The following is a 6,175-nucleotide window of genomic DNA, read 5'->3' as shown; positions in this document are numbered from 1 at the left end:
GGTCCCATCTGCCCCGTGAGGTTAAATGACCTGCCTGAGGCCACACAACGGGACGTAGCAGCGCTCACACTCAACCTGTGACTCCTCATCTCTGCCCCACCGGGAAACGCTACTGAATCTGTACATTAAGCGAGCACAAACAGGAGAGCTAGGTAGGAAGGTGGCCCCTCCCCAGGCTGATCACTTCAGAAAGTCCCCTAGAAAAAAATGCAACGGTTCTTCAGGAAGAAGTTCTCTCTAACAAACGTGAAACTGTCCAGAGTGAGCTGTTCATTCTGATATTTAGAAAGACATTACATTGATTTTTCTTCCCCTTCATGTCATCATCCTGTTTCTCTGAAGACATCTCAGTAGCATCACCTGTTTTCCATATGGGGAGTCTTTGTTTGTGGGTACCTATGCAGCTACGCTATGCTACATGCACCAGTACAGCAAAAGGAGAAATTACATTATCAATGAAAATGTTGAGTGTTACCATTTCTTTCTGATGTTCTCTATCCTTCTCCTTGAAAAATTTGCCTGCACACTCCTCGTCCTCTGTTCACCTGCCTCCCTCAATCCTCTGTCTCCCTCCCACCGAAAAAACCACAATAAAAACCAGCTTAAAAGCAAATTAAAATTATTGAGTACCAAAAAGGTCAGACATGTAAAATTACTTATTTTTGTAATGAAAGTGGGATGTGACTCTTCTTCCCAAAAGTTTTCTACTGGATGGAATTTTTGAGCATCACAAGAACCATTCATAAAACATGTATAGATCAGTTGGGGTAACTTATTTTTAAGTTAAAATATGTGTGTGTGTGTGTGAGTGAGTGTTATCTTAAAAAAAAACCACAACAAAAAAACCAAACTAAGATGTCCTTTTTTAATATTTACTTTCCAAACAGAAACTATGGTAAATTAAAATTTGTTTAAAGGTAATTTACAGCAGAAGTTTGTAAAATTAAAAAAAAAAAAAAACATTTGTAGTGAAAAAACTTAATTAAAAAGACATCTTTCTGGTCAATTAGCCAATTAGCATGAGTGATGACAGTCTCTATAAGTGAAAAGGTTAGTATATGTGTACGGCTGAGTGTTAAACATATTGCTGCTCACCATTTATATTGCCATTTGTAGTTTATTTGTGCTCCTCTTTTATCTACGACTGCTTGGAGTGTGCAAGGATTTAAGGCACTCAAATGTTGCCAAGAAGAAGACACCTGGTGGGAGTAGCTCACGCACTGAGACCCAGAACCTACCGCTACCAAACAGCTTGTAGCTACTACTAATTGTAGTTGCTCCTAAAATGATAAGTACTTACTTTGCAATTAGTGGAGCCACCCAGAATAATAAGGTGCAGAGGGATGGTGGCAGTGGTGGCCCCCAGAGCTGAGCAGCCACGGTGACCGCAGCGGCAGCCACCGCCTCCACCGCTTGCTGGGGCTGAGACCTCCGCCTGGGCTCGGGGACAAGGAGAGATGCCTGGGCAGCCGGAGTGGGGGAAGGGAGGCAAAGGAAAGCTGGGACCCCATCCCAGCACCCGGGAGCAGGTCCCAGGGCAGTGGCAGGGGGGGGGACAACGGAGGCTAAAAAAGAAAGTGTTGCATTGGACAACTAATTACCAGTTTTTAAAGTAAACCAAATGTCGTATAATCACCAGCTAATTTAGATATTTGTGCAGCTGATTGAAAATATGCAAAGAAAGCAGCATTATTTAAAATTATTTTTAAATGTTTGGAATTTATTAGAGTTGACTGTGGAAAAGAGATAATTAAGGATTCTAAATATAAATAATGTGCTGAGTTATAAAAAGCACTGTTTAGGTTAGGGGTTTTCCAGCAGTTAGCAAGATGGTTGACACTGTAATGACAACTTTACATTTAAAGATGTTTGCAGTTCACATAAATATGTATTGAAAAATAATTTCACAGTGGGTGCATAAAGAATATACCTCCCTCTTCATTTTAGAACCTTTATACCTGAGCAAGTGTAGGGGAGAGATGAGGCTATGGTAGAGAAGAAAGCCCAAACTGCTGCATGACATGGATTTCCCTTGTCTTTCGCATATGCAGAATCCCTACTTGAGCAGGCAAGGTGAGGTGTTAATTTCTGGATGTGTTAAATGTTGTTTTTTCAAATAAAGTTGATGGACAAACAGTGCAAAGGAAGGAGAGAAGAGTTTAAAAAAATAAAGGCACAGACTTAAAAAAAACCCCACTATTTAGAATTATTTTTTATAATCTAATGACTGGGGGGGCAGACTTTTCACTTTGATTTTCCTAAGAGAATCTAGCTTGTGATTTTTGGTGGCTCGAGGTTTACAGCCCTAGAGGCAGGGAGGCATCCTTTAGCAAGAGGGGGTCCAATTTAATGGCAGGTCCAAGCAAGGCGGCAAAAGTCTTCCTGCAAAGAGGTGAGTTTTGTTTGGTTCTGCATATGCTCTGTACCTGCCATTGTAAGAAATACTTGGTTTTCAGACGGTTTGCCAAGTTTACCTGTGCATTCAAGTCCCAGCGTACCCAAAGTGGAAAGCCAAAACCCTGGGATGTGGAGGAGGTGGTGCTCTGGGAAGGGCCAGCTCATGCTGCAGGGTGTTAACACCAGTCCCAAGGGATCTAAAGCAGTTTAGCTGCACAGTCCCTTTGTGGAGCCGATGCCAAGATGTGCTGGAGGTAGCCCACGAAGAGTGGATGCTGTGGGTCACCCACACCCAGGGAATCAGCCCGAGGAGTGGTCCAGGCACTCAGACAGAGAGGGGAAAGTCATCCAGACTGCGTGACGGACTGTATCAAACCATCGTACCATCCAGGCACCAGACATTATGGACCTTCTGGAAGACTGTGAAGCTCAGCTAAAGGACTGCTACAGATTTAAATAGCTTTAGGCTGGGCTTCCACGTCAGCTGCTGGCAAAAAGACGACTTAAAAAACAACCTTAAAAATGCCCAAAGAATTACAAGCATGAAGATTTTATGGAAAGGCCAAACTTCTCTGGCTAGGAGCCTGAGATTTAGCATAAAGAGATTTAGGCATTCACTGATTTCCAGTAGGTTATAGCTGCCTTAATCTCTGTGCCACCTTTTAAACTGGCATTTAACATCTAAAGCTATCAAAACATAGAGTTTGCCATCAGGTACAGTGAGACGTAATACTTCACCCATCAGGAGGACGAAGCTTGCCAGATTTCCCCTACACTGTGCTATTTGGTCTTTGTTTGAATAGGATGCTCATCGGTCCTCAGGAAAAGTAAATTCAGACTGTGCAAGGGAAAGCAAAGTGCAGATGGCGAGCTAGAGTCTGTAAAAGGAAATTCATTCTTCTCTGAAAGAAAAATGCCAGTATTGCAAGTAATGTTTCCACAAATCAGGTCAGGTAGGTAAAAAAACCCCTTATTTCTGGGCAGACCAGAACTGGGTTTCTTTGTTTGGTTTTTGGTTTTGGTTTTGTTTTTTTTTTATGCTCCTTACTGGATCCTGGCTGCTGTACCTGGAGAGACTCCCTCACATTTAAGATAACCACTTAGCCTCCTGGAGAACAAGAGCGGTCAGGGCGAGACTTGTGTAACCTCAACAAACTGAAATTAATCCCTCCTGTAATGCCTTTCCCAACTCTTTGCTTTTGTTTTTCTCCAAGCCAAGGAGCATGTCTGAAACCAATGAAAAAGGATATGATACACAGTTCCCCTCCATGGGCATTTCATTACTACTTTTAAAACTAGAACTTACAGTCACTTTTTGACAGTAAGATTTCCGTTTCTGTGGTGCTTTAAATGTGAATTTGAGGCTGTAACTTTGCATAGGTTTTAAATGAACTTCAGAGTCCTCGATGCTCTGTGTTCAGAATGAACACACTCTAAAGTAATGAGGACAGAAAGTTCTTTAAGTTGATATTTTCCACAGACATCTGAGATTTAAATACTACTACTACAAGCCATTTATTGCATAGACCTTCATTGATTATAGCAGCATTCAGTACCTACCCTCTGCTGCCAAGCACTGTTACTCAACTCCCTGCTGTAGGGTGTCTTGACTTTGCATGGGCATAAAGGCAGAAGAACATCTGACACCCCAAAATGAGTTGAATATTGCGGGCATTTGTAACTAAGCTATGCAAATGCCCCCCCCCGAGATTCTAGAAAAAAAATTTGCTGAGGTGTGAGCAAATGTAGAGCTGAGGCTGGAGAGCTCAATGCCACCTACCTTCTCTAGATGTCATTGTCCCCTCATTGCAAACCATTCTTACCTGTCTCTCTGCATAGTAGGATACTCACAAAATGAAAACACTTCCCTAAAAGATTACCACTACTAATGGAAGATAATACTGTGGAAAGGAGGAAGATAAAACTCCCAGATATATGTTGCCTGGTTTTAGGACTTTAATGGGAAAGAGACCTCCTGAGGGATTCGTGATACTCAGCCTATTTTCCAGTTGCAGTCTCCTTCTTATTTAGGGTCCTGGCATTTAGCAGAGAAAATCCTTTTTCCAGAGAGAGTCTCTCCCTCTACAGTCTCACAAGATTCTGGTTTTTGGGAACAAAACACAGAGATCTGAGGGGTGGCCACAGATTTCAAAAGGCCAGCTCTGAGATTGCTCCTCAGCCACCCAGGAGAGCGGCAAGCAGTGCTGAAGCCCACAGACAAACAGCCAGAGTGAGAGGACAGCACAGCAAGCAGCTGCCAGCTCTGACCAGGGCCTCCTTTCACCCTGGCAGGTCCCCAGGACTCACGAGCAGCTTGAGGTCCCCACTTCCCCGTGGGCTACTCCATCAGCAGAAGACCACTGCCCCGCTTTGCTCTTCAGGTGTGGACTGCGTGGCGGGACGCTGTGCTCGGCGGCTGTCATCACCGCAAGAGCAACGCCAGCCACCATCCTCAGGGGAGGAGATGGGAGCTGAAAATGCAAACCTCAAACTTCACGTTCTTCTTTTTCCCCCAGGAGCAAGGAGGAGCGTCTGCACCAAGGGGAGACCAAATGGGCACTGGCAGGACCCCGCCACCCACCCCCACACACACACGCTTGGCTGCCTTGCTTTCCCAGGTCATAAGCTGGTGTTTCTGCAGGCATTCCTACAGCAAGGGAGGCCTGAGCACAGGCGGATTTTCCGTGCTCCTCTGGCTTTGCTTTCCATCCTGATATCAGCTATGGCATTACCTGTTTCCTCTCCTACGTCTGATCAGACTAAAAATAACCCGTTAAAAAATCACAATGACTCCAATCAGAAACAAAATAAATTATTGTGCCTCTCTGGAGCAGCTGTTCCCCTCCGCCTGCGAACCCCAACGGCAGGGGAAGCGTGATCCACCAGGCTGAAAACCTTGGGAGGTGGGGAGGGGAGCTCTTGTGAAACTCAATGCCACCGAGGAAAGGAGGTGACAGCAGGTCATGCAGACATATCTGCACCTTGGCTAGGGTCTGGGGTAGCTGAGTTTTGAAATTATGTCTGTCCTGGGGCTTCTAAACCTGCGCAGCTCCATCCTAGGTAGGTTTCAGACACGTGCCTCTGGCTTCCTAATTAAGGGGGAAGCCACAAGCAAGGCAGAGTCAGTCTCTTGGAAGAAGCCTCCCTCTTCTGCGGTTGTTTCTGTCAAAGGGAATGATTAAGATGACTATAAATGATATTAATGTTGTCCTTAAAAAGTCATAAGGAAATCTGCTGTGAGCCAGGTTGCTGTTCCCCTGGAATTCAGAAACGTGCCTGTTTGTTTCCCAAACAGCCATTTGCCGCAGACAAACAGAGAGCAAAAGGAAATACACGGTGCGGGATGGCGACTGAAAGAGTGGGAGAGCCGGGAAGCGCTCCTGGAGCGGCACAGCCAGAGCTCTCCTACGGCTCCGGCGTCGGAGTGCGCCAGGCGGCAGCGTGCGACCCCTCGGATTTGTCATTGTTAAGGAGCTGGGGAGGTTCGGGAGAGTCGCAACAAAATATTCAGTTTAGAAACGATTTTGTTCCCATATCGTATTAGCTGTATTTCCCTTCTGTCATTACCATTTACAAGGATATTGACATATAAACCGATGTTTGTTTTGTTGAGCTCATTTTCTCTTCCTACCTATTTCCCCTCTGAAATCATGAGGTGAACTATTTGCAGAAACAATATATTTGATAAATATACTCCTTTTGCCTTTTCACAAATTATCTGGGAACAGACATTGATTTTTTATTACTTTGTTCGTTATCTAACGTATTTGTCAAATTG

This window comes from Calonectris borealis, chromosome 2 (genome assembly GCF_964195595.1).
Source record: "Calonectris borealis chromosome 2, bCalBor7.hap1.2, whole genome shotgun sequence".
Classification (NCBI taxonomy): Eukaryota; Metazoa; Chordata; class Aves; order Procellariiformes; family Procellariidae; genus Calonectris; species Calonectris borealis.
Note: the sequence above shows the minus strand (reverse complement) of the source record.